We start from the raw sequence: 13,639 nt of genomic DNA on the forward strand, positions 1-13,639 counted from the left end.
CATAACTACACTAATAGTGAAGCACTAACGAAACTGAAAGTATTTTTAGAACCACGAACTATGCACTAACGAACGCTTTAATTTTTCGTTGTTGGTTGAAGTGGGGGCGCCAAGTTCATGAAGGCTTCCAAAGGTTTTTTTTTTTTTTTTTTACTTGTAAGACCTACATTAATGAGGAACTAACGTTAGGTGTTAGTGCACTATGAAGCACTAACGATTTCAGTAGAAGAGGTCATTAGTGGTTTTGATTTTGGCGGAAATTTGACGCAATGAAAAATACCCCATGAATTTCTTATGGGATTTTTGTGGCATATAATTGGCCATATCTACATCAAGAGTTAAGCATTAACGGAACTATGGGTGTTTTGCAGAAGCACTAACGATACATTAACGGATGGACCTGTTTTTCGTTAGTGCTAGAAGTGGGAACCAAGTCCACAAAGGTTGTTTACTTGTAGCACCTACACTAATGAAGCACTAAACTTAGGTGTTGCTGCAATAGGAAGCACTAATGTTACAAGCAAAGAAAACTTTCGAAATTAGCGGGAACTTAGCCCCCACTACAAGAACTAACGAATACATTAGTTTTATTCGTTAGTGCATTGTTAGTATCTTTAGAAGATACAAGTAGTTTCGATAGTGTTTCACCATTAGTGTGGATACGGCCAATTAAAAGTCACAAAACTCTCATAAGAAACACATGGGGAATTATTCATTGCATCAAATTCCCATCGCATTCAAAAGCACTAACTACCTCTGTTAGTGCAATTGTTGGTGCATCGTAAGTGCTTCTTAGAGCACAAACACCTAACGTTAGTGCTTCATTAGTGTAGGTGTTACAAGTAAAAAAATCTTTGGGGAAGTCAGCGTGAATTTCGCACCCACACTTAAGCACTAACGGAAAAATAGTGCCATTCGTTAGTGCTTCTATAAAGCACTAACAATTTCATTAGTGCCTCACTATTAGTGTAGTTATGGCCAATTACATATCACTAGGCTCACAAGAAATTTATGGCAAATTTTTTTATTGAACCGAATTTCCGCCAAATTCAAAATCACAAATGATCTCTTCTAGAGCAATCGTTAGTGCATTGTTAGTGCTTCTTAGTGCATCTACACCTAAGGTTAGTGCTTCATTAGTGTAGGTGCTACAAGTAAACAACCTTTGTGGACTTGGTTTGTGGTCAATAGTATTGGTGCTACAATTGAAATACATTTTGAGGCCAGAGTGAACTTAGCGCCCCCACTTCAAGCACTAACTAAAAACTTAGTGCCATTCGTTAGTGCCTTGTTAGGCTTCTAGAAAACACTAACAGTTTAGTTAGTACTTCACTATTACTTTAGTTATGGCTAATTACACGTTACGAAACTCACATAATAAATTTATGGGAAATTTTACATTGCATCAAATTTCCGTCAATTCAAGAGCACTAATGATCTCTTCTAGTGCAATCGTTAGTGCTTCTAGAAAATACTAACAGTTTCGTTAGTACTTCAATATTAGGGTAGTTATGGACAATTCCATGTCACGAAACTCCCATAAGAAATTTATTGGTAATTTTTAATTACATCAAATTTCCGCCAAATTCAAAAGCAGTAATGATATCTTCTAGTGCAATTGTTAGTGGTTCTTAGTGCACCAATCACTAACGTTAGTACTTCAGTGGTGTAGGTGCTACAAGTACAATATCTTTGGAGGGCACGGGAACTGCCCCAACTTCAAGCACTAACAAAAAATTAATGCCATTCGTTAGTGGATCGTTAGTGCTTCTAGAAAGCACTAAAGGTTTCTATGGACTTTGATATTTCTGAAGATGGCCCCCCAACAAAAATATTGAATAAATCCCAAAATATGGTAGCACTGACGTTAGTACTTAGTGCGTGTAAATGCACTAACAAAGCACAAACCATTGTTGTTAACCCCATGTTTCTACATCAATTTGTATGGAATTTGATATTTCTAACGTTGGCATCTAACCAAAAATTTTAAATAAATCCCAAAATACGGTAGAACTGACATTACTGCTTACTGCGTTTAAGTGCACTAACAATGCACTAACGATTGCTGTTAACCCTATGTTCCTATCTCTATTTGTAAAGAATTTGATATTACTGAAGTTGGCCCCCCACCGAAAATCTTGAATAAATCCCAAAAATATGGTAGCACTAACGTTACTGCTTAGTACGTTAAGTGCACTAACGATGCACTAACGATTGCCGTTAGCTCTATGTTTCTACCTCTATTTGAATAGAATTTGATATTTCTGAAGTTGCCCCCCCCACCAAAAATCTTGAATAAATCCCAAAATATGGTAGCACTAATGTTAGTACTTAGTGTGTTTAAGTGCACTAACGATGCACTAACGATTGCCGTTAACCCTATGTTCCTATCTCTTTGATATTACTGAAGTTGCCCACCCCACCGAAAATTTAGAATAAATTACAAAATATCGTAGCACTAACGATAGTGCTTAGTACGTTAAGTGCACTAACGATGCACTAACGATTGCCGTTAGCTCTATGTTTCTACCTCTATTTGAATAGAATTTGACATTTCTGAAGTTGGCCCCCCACCAAAAATCTTGAATAAATCCCAAAATATGGTAGCACTAACATTAGTGCTTAGTGCGTTTAGGTGCACTAACGATGCACTAACGATTGCCTTTGGCTCTACGTTTCTACCTCTATTTGAATAGAATTTGGTATTTCTGAAGTTGGCCCCCCACCAAAAATCTTGAATAAATCCCAAAATATGGTAGCACTAACGTTAGTGCTTAGTGCGTTTAGGTGCACTAACGATGCACTAACGATTGCCGCTAACCTCGTGTTTCTACCTCTATTTGAATAGAATTTGGTATTTCTGAAGTTGGCCCCCCACCAAAAATCTTGAATAAATCCCAAAATATGATAGCACTAACGGTAGTGCTAAGTGTGTTTAAGTGCACTAACGATGCACTAACGATGTGCAAAGTTTTTTAAAAATGTGTCTGCATAAAGATGGGTGGGGGGGCTAACTTCATATGAAGTTGGCCCCCCCCACCAAAAATCTTCAATATCTCGTAAACGCTGATAGCACTAACGTTAGTTCTGAGTGCACTAACGTGCACTAACGATGCACTAACGATGTGCAATGTTTGGCGTAATTTGGAAGAGGTGGGGGGCCAACTTCAGGCACGTCAATCATTAATATTTTTAAATCAATCATTGTTTTCATAATAATCATTGTTATGTTATTATTAATCATTCTTGTAAAATCGGCCATTATTATTTTAATATTAATTATTTAATTTTAAATATCAATTATTATTTCTTAAGAGTCGATCATTATTTTAATAAAAATTTGTTATTATTTTAATATCAATCATTATTTTTCGTTCTATAGTTATAATCAATAATATATTTTTATATACATTTTTTATTATTGAAAATTAAGTTGTTAAATATTGTTACATATATCCATCAATGCACTGAGCAAATAGACACACAAATGCAGAAACACTAATTGAAATACAAAATAATAAGCTACATAATAATAAGCATAAATAATAAGTAGGAAAAACACGAATACGATATTTTGCATATACACAGGAAAAACTGAAAACAATAATAGATATTTAGTATATTGCTTAGGATAGTGAATTTGAAAATATACAGGGTATTCTCCTATATACACAGAAAACACACGTAACAATAACAGAAAAGCATGTGAAAGCCGAAAAACGATCATTATTATTTAAAGCGAATCATTATTTTAATATCTATATTATTATTTTAAAACCAACCATTATTTTAATATCAGTCATTACTATTGATAGTCATTATCATAAAATCAATCATCCATTATTTTAAAGCAATTATCATGATGTTAATATTAATCATTATCTTAGAATCAATCATTATCCTTTTAGTTCCAAGCTCATTACTATTTTAGGGTCAACCATTATTTAAAAATCATTCATTATTATTTTAAAGTCAACCATTGTTAATTTAATATTACTATTATTATTATTTTAATGAACTCTACTCCTTATATAACGCTGTGACTAATTATCTACGACATCATGGAAGATACGTGCCATAAATTTGTTAAAATCGAACAGAGTAATGTTAACTAAACGATTATATAAAAGTACAAAAAGATTACATGTTGAATTTACTGAAAAATTGTGTTTACGAGTTTCAAATAAAGAGTTTTAAAAGCATAGTCAAATATTACTATGAAGTATTGTATTGTTTAGGGTAGAAATGTACTTAAGGGAAGAAAAGCTACTTGAAACTTTCAAAATTTGGATATGGAAAAGAAAGTAGAAAGTTAGCTGATTTGAAAGGTATATTTATGAAGTACTAGGAATTATACGAAGAACAGAACAACATTTGATATAATTATAAAGGGAAAAAGAAACTATTTGAAGCATTCTCTGAACAAGAACTGAATCCTATGATGACTTAATAAAAGGTACACTGGAAGGAAAAGAGAGGAAGGAAAGTACCGGTATCACAATTGACGGTGCTAAAAGAATCCTGTCAAGACAAAGAGGATCACAGAGCATTGAGGTTTCTCAGTTTGGTGCAAGTGACCTATTAATAATCATGATCATAATAAATAATAATTCACACAAAATAAAATAAAAATAGAAGAGTTTAAGCTTTTGTTGAAGTTTTACAACTTCTTATTTAGTCAATTGCTATTTCTATCAATTTATTATATACCTAGATACATAGGTATATAAAATTATATATAAAAATGATCGGTTTTTTTTTTTTGGAACAAATGATCGTGAGTTGCATACAACTGATATTTACGATACTTCTTTATTCATGTAAAGCTTAGGAATAAAATAGAAAAGTTACATTTTTTTTTAACGTTTCGGTACCTTTACAGTATCTTTCTCAGGGAGGGAAGATAACCTGAGGAACGTATTATTACAATGTTGAAACGAAACATGAATTGAATCGTGACTCAATGGGACTTATACAGATTTATAAATCTTAAAATTTATGTCACGATGCTGTCATCAAGTTAGCGCTCAATAGTGACATTACAATTAAGTGTGTCAAATGATTTTTTAAAAGTTTTCCGTCCCACGTCTATGCCAGCTGGGCTAAAGGAGACGGTGATGATTAGAAATGAATGAAATGGTGGAATGAAGAAAGTGGGAGGACACGGGGGAACCCCGAGAAAACCCACGAACATGGTGTTCGTCCACCACAAAGCTCACTTGGCGCGAACTGGGATTGAATCAAGAACCCCATGCAACATAGGTGAACGATCTACCACTGAGACACCGCGGCCAACACGTGTGTCAAATGAGTATCAACAAAGATTTTATTTACATTTCTGTTTTTCCAGCCATAGGTGTAATGAACTTTTCGTGCTTTTTTCTTAGAGAATATCTGTTTGAATAATTAAGCAGACCAAATTTTTCCTGGTCTTCCCATAATATGGAAGTGTTTGATGCATATAATGCACGCTTAGACATCTTTGTATGATGTACGAAAACAAATGCATATAAAGTACATTTACATTTAAACAACAATAAATTAGTACTTACCTTAATTCTTTGTTTTGATACACATAAAATGATATGTGAATCCCTCCCTGAAAAGTTGTTTACAAGTTACTGTGGAAACTATAAACACACCGATCGATTGACTGGCATCGCGCATACTCGCACATAACACACGCTCCACCCTCAGCGTGATTCCGACAACGAGAATCTTGGACATTGACTTGCGCTCTACAGCATATAGAAATAACAGACTTGCGAAACGTGAGTAGCACATTTCGTACGTTACCTATCAATCGCGCGTTCAACAAATGTATCGTTATAACATGTGTGTGTGAAGCTCTCCTGATATTAATATAGATATTAAGGGATATATATATATATATATATATATATATATATATATATATATATATATATATATATATATATATATATATATAGTATATTGTAATTGCTTTGTGTTCTGTATTTTATATTAGTACGTGGAAAGAAGTGAGTGAAATATAAAATCTTACAAGCTATATTACTGTTAGAAGTATTAAGTGTCACTGTTAGGACTATTTGTGCCATTGTTAGAACTTGTTAGGAGTATATATGCCTCTGTTAGGAATATGTGCATCATTGTTAGAAATGTGTGAATCTCTTTTTGGAGTGTGTGTGTCATTTTTAGAACCATCTACTTCACTGTTAGAAACATATATCACTGTTGGGTATGTGTATCATTGTTAGAAGTGTGAGCCACTAGTAACAGCATATGCGTGTGATTGTTAGGAATTTGTATGTGTCATTGTTAGATGTCACTGTTAGGTGTATGTGTGTCATTGTTAGAACTATGTGAGCCACTGTTAGGAGTATATGTGTCATTTTAGGACTGTGTGTGTGTGTCATTGTTAGGAATATGTTTGTCATTTAAGAAGTATGTGAGAGTGCTAGGAGATGTGTCACTGTTAGAAGTATGTATGTCATTGTTAGAATTATTTGAGTCATTGCTAAAAGTATGCGTGTCATTGTTAGGAATATGTGTGTAATTTTAGGACTATGTGAGTCAGTGTTAGAAGTATGTGTATCACTGTTAGGAACATGTATGTCATTGTTAGAATTATTTTAGTTATTGTTAGAAGTGTATGTGTTACTGTAAGGAGAAATGGAAGAGCATACAATCTGCTCCTTAAGAAAACATATTTTCATCTACAGTACATAAATATAGGAGATCGGTTACGAACGACATACTTTGTAACGCCATAAAAATTCGTTTGATTTTCTCGAAAATTACGTGCGTCAATTTCCCCTTATACATATACATATATATATATATATATATATATATATATATATATATATATATATATATATATATATATATATATATATATATATATATATATAATTTTCATTTCGATGTGATCTATCAATTGGTATATGTCTCAAATAGCATAGTTTAAAAATTGAACTGTACAATTTAAACATATTTTTTTTAATTATATATCTCATTCACCGTACCGTGTACTGTCATCTTGCGAAGTATCATAATGGAAAGTTTTACGCATAAGGTTAAACTTCCGTATCAGTTTTATCTTAGTAGGTCACGTGGTTATCGTAGAGTAAGTTTTTTAAGTTTATTAAAACTCGTTTCGTTAAGTTTATTAAACTTGTTTCTCGACTTTCTCGAGAATTACGCATGAGGATTTACACTCATTTTAACCCCTATCATTTCGTAAACCTCAATAAAATCTTCAACTGGTATATATATATATATATCTTATCTTTGGATATATTTTCATTAAACACTAATGATAATATAGAATATACGTACTAGCATATAAATTCATAGAAAACGGCATGATATGATATGATTTGGCAGCATATGGTGGTACATATGATACGATTTTCCTTTCAGCAGCGAGGCTATGTGAGACGTGGACCCACAGCTCAACGTGAGATCCAAACTAAATGAGCTCTCGCTTGAAATCGAACCCAAGTCTCCCACGCCAAAGGCGCATACGCTAACCGCTTAGCTACGATGGAGCACATTCATACAAAATAGTGAGAAATTGAATAACAAAATCGTCATTTGTGGCTTCTCTCGTTGCAATAAATAAATAAATAAATAAATAAACAAATAAATAAATAATAACCACAAGCGCTCTTAGAAGTTTAAGTAATATTAGCCACGAGACGAGACGAGAAATAAGGTTTTTTGATCTCGTCTCGTCTCGTTTTCTTCAAGGATTCTTTCTCGCCTCGTTTTGAAAAAAAAATGAAATGAAATGAAATCTTTAAGATTTACGTCCCACAGTAATGGCGGCTAGCCTAAAGAAGACGGTGATTATGAGAAATGTATGAAATAGTGCAACGAAGAAAGTGGGGTTACACGGGAGAACCCCGATAAAATGCACACATACGTGTTTGTTCACCACAAAGCTTACTTGGCGCGAGCTGAAATCGAACCAAGAACCCCATGTACCAGAGGTGAACACTCTACTACTGAGCCACCGCGGCCCCCTCGCCTCGTTTTGATTCTTCGAAACGCTTTTCTCGTACCGTCTCAAAAATTTCTCGTCTGAATTAATAAGTTTATATACTAGACTTTTGAAAGTAATCGTGGTAGCATTTTATAGTTACTAATGAAAAATTCAAATGTTATAGAGGGATAACTGTTGACTAATAGCATTATATATCCTCAAGTTTCTTAATCAATGTTCATACCCAAATGAACTTAAAAAGCATTCATACCACAGAGTTACTGGTAACTGATTTTAACAATCGGCAAATTTTCGGAATTTTTGTATGAAATGCAAAGTTACTGACTCGATTTCTGGCCTCTTACAGGTACAAAGTAGTAGCCATGTCTAGGATTCTACACTTGAATAGCTTTTATTGCCCTCTTAATTGCTTTTATTGCTTTTATGACTGTGTAGATTTGATGTCAATATGCCCGTGTCGGCCTTGGGGATGTTTTAGGGGGAGGCGGTTTTATTACCCTGTTTGTTAGGTGGTTAGACGGGTTCCTGGAAAAGGTTGAGTGTTAGGAGGGATGGAGTAGTTTCTAGAAAAGAGGTTGAAGGACATGATTTTGATAGGGTTGTTTCTAACAGCTATGCTATGATCAAATTAATTATTCTTTTATTTGTATTTCTTAATAAATTAATTGGAACAATTGTACTGGTTCGCTTGCTAAGCAAGCTCCTTATTTATTGGATCGTTTGCTAAAGCATACTCTGCTTATTTATTGGATCGCTTCATTAGAAGCTCATTATAAAAAATATTATGTTTTTCCCAAATCGTATGCTAAAGCATACTCCATAGAACAATCTCTGATTGTGATTATATTAATTAATTCTCTTAATAAATTAATTGGAACATTTTATTTTACGGATTGCTTGCTAAGCAATCTCCTTATTATTTTTTCCCAAATCGTATGCTAAAGCATACACATTGTTAAATTTGATTGTGATTATATTAATTAATTTGACCATTTGCATAGCAACTTGTTTTTTTTGTTCTTTCGTATTATTTATAATAATACTCGTTGTTATAAATTGGAGGGAATAATCTTTATTCATGCGGGACTTCTTAATTTGACGGATCGTATCTTTATTTTCTCGAACACTGTGTGAGCATACTAGAAATTTCGTGTATAGAATATGTATGTATAGTGCGGTACGATAAGCAGTGCTGATACATATACAGAGCGTGGTGCTTGTACGTCTTTCGCTGGTGAACTTAAGACACGAACTGAACTTTTCGCGCGCTTTTTGGAAACTCGTTGTGCAAGAGGGAAAGATGGCGTTGTTGGGTAACAGGTGCGTGTTAAAACATGAAGACAAATACAAAGGAAAACCGACGACACGTTTAGTACACATCACAGAGTGCCGACAGAGTAATAAAAGAAGTTTGGCGTCAGGGTAGCTGAACACAAGATATTGTTGACGGCGAATACAAAGAAGATTGAGGTCGTGGCAGGTAAACATGTTGAATTATACCTGTATGCTAATTGGTAATAAAAACAAGTTTGGCGTCAGGGTAGTTGAACACAAGATATTGTTGACGGCGAATACAAAGAAGATTGAGATCGTGGCAGGTAAACATGTTGAATCATGCCCCTATGCTAATTGGTAATAAAACAAGTTTGGCGTCATGGTAGTTGAACACAAGATATTGTTGACGGCGAATACAAAGAAGATTAAGGTCGTGGCAGGTAAACATCACAGAGTGCCGACAGAGTAATAGAAAAGAAGTTTGGCGTCAGGGTAGTTGAACACAAAACAATGTCGATGGTGAATACAAAGGAGAATAAGGTTGCGGTAGATAAACATCACAGAATACCGACAGAGTAATAAAAACAAGTTTATTGGTATGTGAAATGACAATAAAAAACATTGTCGGCGAAGAATACAAAGAGGATTGAGATCGTGACAGGTAAACATCACAGAGTGCCAACAGAGTAATAAAAAGAAGTTTGGTAATGCGTTAGATGAACACAAAACAATGTTGATGGTGAATACAAAGAAGATTAAGGTTACGGTAGATAATAATACAGTAATAAAACATTGTTGACGAAGAATACAAAAGAAGTTTGGCACCACGAATTGTGGTACATGACGCGACACCGAACGGAAATACAAAAGAAGTGTTGATCCTGTTGAAACATGAAGGGGTACTGAATGCAATAGAAGATTGTTACATTGATATGATACCGAATGAAAACACAAAAGAAGTTTTGCAGTATGAATTGTGTTGACACTTTTCTTTGTACGTAGATAACATTTTAAGTGATTAGTACAGGATATGAATAACATTATTGAGGGAATACCGTTGTAAGATTTGAATGATCGTAACACAATGTAAATAATATTGACAATGTTGTTTCAAAAGAATGTTTGATCAATAAATGATACATGAGAACATAAATGCAATGTAAGTATATGTTTTCTCCGTCCCTTATACCTATTGAAAGTTGTATAGAGAATTGGGGAAGTACATTTGAAAATATTTTAAATGATGTAATGGGCGTGTTTTAAAGTACCACGTGATATGACGTCGACATAAGTTTTCCTTATATACTGGGTATGATGAGAAGACTGACATAGTATCATCATGGATTCGTCTGCCATTATAGTACAGCGAGAAATTCAACTTTGCAACGAAGTAGATTGGGATTCTACATTTGACTATGTTGAATCTCCCAACAAAAAGTTTAAATTGCATAGAGAATCTCCGGACTTGTTTATTGATGAAGAAACTTGCTATTTTTCACCGGCTTCTCCAGATGTCATTATAGAGGAAGAAACTTGCTCACCGGCTTCTCCAGATGTCATTATAGAGGAAGAAATTTGCTCACCGGCTTCTCCAGATGTTATTATAGAGGAAGAAATCATTGATTTAAGAGAAGAGCCAATATTAATTCCAACTTCGCCCGTTGGATCAAGAACAACTTCACCAGTACCAGTACCAGGAACACCGGAGCAAAAGTTTCAAGTTCCAACGATAAAGTGGACACTTGCAGAAGAAGGAAGATCAACATCTCCTGATTTATTTAATGAGGAAGAGGAGGAAGAAATTTGTAAGTTATTCAACGAGATAGAAGAGTGCAAACCCAGCACGCCATCACCAAGTGTTTCACCGTTGGACTATCCATCTTCACCCCAAAAGGTTCCATTGGATTTGCGTGTGCAGTACCAGTGCGAGTGTAATAGTGACTTTGTAAGTGAAACCTGTGTTAAAGATAGTATTTTAAAGTGGGAACCAGATACAGTTTTACTATGCCCTGGTTGTACCCTAAATTTTTTCAACCAGTTCGGGCACAGGTGCCTTCTTGTGAATATATTAACTCTCGAAGCAGAAGCATGGAAAATTATGGCAAGCAAAAATGTGAGAGACAATGTGTATTCAAATTATGTGAAATCGCATTCTGCTAACAAAAGAAGTGAACATTTATTTCATGAAACCTATGACAACTTATTAAAGAACCCAAATTATATTGAAGGACTAGTGAACATTTTATTAGAAAAAGATAGAAACGCGACAAAGTGATTTCTTTTTTTGTATGTAATATAATCTGTATATATTATTTCTGTGTGTGTGTGTGTGTGTGTGTGTGTGTTTGTACATGTATATTATTTTCTATACTTGTTTGCTTGTATATATCTTTATCTCCAAATAAATATATACGAATTTCATTTCTTGATTTTTATTTAATAAAAGAAACTTTCCTAAATAAAAGCTATCATTGGCATTTTACAAAGTGAAACTCATTTACGGTTTCTATCGTTTAAAATTGGTATTTGATGAGTGTTTTATATTTTTCTTGATTTTACTAATACTTTGAAGTATTTAAAAGTTTGATGAGTATTTTACAAGTTTGCGATTTGAAACATAGATCCTCAAAGTTTGTGTAACAAACAAAACATACCCTGAATAAGAAGAGTTTATGTAACGAAAGATCCACATAAATAAATAAGAACGAATTTGTGCAACAAATATTTGATGAATTACACTTTATGAGTATTGTGTTAAGAAAAGTAAACAGAGTTTCTGCAAGAATTTTTATTATATTCACAATCATAGATTGTTCAGAGTTCCACAGAAACTTTTTAATATATTTACAATAAAAAAATTAACACTGACTTTGCAATGAGAAAGGATTTTTTAAGTTCACACTTAAGTGTCCTTAGTATTTTACATAGTAATTATTTAACACTACATAACTATGTTGATGTAAGAGTATTACGGTAAGTAAAACGAAATAAGAAGATTGTTCATCGCATTCTTAATACGTTCACACAAAGTGTTCGATTAAATAATTACGAGATATTAAATAATACAACAACAACAACAAAAAATTAACACCGACTTTGCAATGGGAAAAAAGAATACATATAAAAACAGAAACTGATCTAATAATGAATTTAAATATGCATACTATGAAGTAATATTATAGTATGATTAAAAATGCAACAACTTTTTACATACATACATGTAATATAAAAATGCAGAAACTAATTTTACAAACGCGATTCATAACATGCAGAAAATGTTTTACAAACGCGAATCATAACATGCAGAAAATGTTTTTTTACAAAGTGAATCACAACATGCAGAAAGTGTTTTACAAACGCGAATTATAACATGCAGAAAATGTTTTTTTACAAAGTGAATCACAACATGCAGAAAGTGTTTTACAAACGCGAATCATAACATGCAGAAAATGTTTTTACAAAGTGAATCACAACATGCAGAAAGTGTTTTACAAACGCGAATCATAACATGCAGAAAATGTTTTTACAAATGCGAATCATGACATGCAGAAATTGTTTTACAAATGCGAATCATAACATGCAGAAAATGTTTTACATACAAACATCATAACATGCAGAAAATGTTTTACAAACGCGAATCATAACATGCAGAAAATGTTTTTTTACAAAGTGAATCACAACATGCAGAAAGTGTTTTACAAACGCGAATCATAACATGCAGAAAATGTTTTTTACAAAGTGAATCACAACATGCAGAAAGTGTTTTACAAACGCGAATCATAACATGCAGAAAATGTTTTTACAAAGTGAATCACAACATGCAGAAAGTGTTTTTACAAACGCGAATCATAACATGCAGAAAGTGTTTTTCATACAAGCATCATAACATGCAGAAAATGTTTTTTTTTTTACAAACGCAAATCATAACATGCAAAAAGTTTTTCACATACATGTGGTATAAATGTCGAAAAGTGTTTTTCAAAAACAAATAATTAACTCCAATTTTAAAACGTTCACAAATAAATTTGTTCAGAGTATGTATAACATACGATCCGTAAAAATATGAAGTGATTGAACAAAATTAAAATTAAAAAATGTAACTTACGAAAACTAAAATGCAACTTGTCAAAATGAAAATGCAAGTTGTCAAAACTAAAATGCAACTTGTCAAAATGAAAATGCAAGTTGTCAAAACTAAAATGCAACTTGTGAAAAATGAAAATGTAATTTCAAAATTAAAAATGCAACTTGTCAAAATGAAAATGCAAGTTGTCAAAACTAAAATGCAACTTGTCAAAATAAAAATGCAACTTGTCAAAATGAAAATGCAACTTGTCAAAATGAAAATGCAAGTTGTCAAACTAAAATGCA

At 33.1% G+C, this 13,639-nt stretch overlaps 1 protein-coding gene across 1 annotated transcript in view; it reads right to left on the reverse strand.

Moving 5' to 3' along the window:
- Nucleotides 1-5,684, reverse strand: part of TTLL1B (Tubulin tyrosine ligase-like 1B) — a 47,256-nt gene extending 41,572 nt beyond the window's left edge. Inside the window, exon 1 of the mRNA XM_081753154.1 lies at nt 5,553-5,684. The gene's annotated coding sequence lies outside the window, so the exon portion shown is untranslated. The remainder of the gene's footprint in view (nt 1-5,552) is intronic.
- Between the last annotated feature and the right edge of the window lie 7,955 nt (nt 5,685-13,639).

This window comes from Thermobia domestica, chromosome 3 (assembly GCF_964235325.1).
Source record: "Thermobia domestica chromosome 3, izTheDome1.hap1.1, whole genome shotgun sequence".
Classification (NCBI taxonomy): domain Eukaryota; kingdom Metazoa; phylum Arthropoda; class Insecta; order Zygentoma; family Lepismatidae; genus Thermobia; species Thermobia domestica.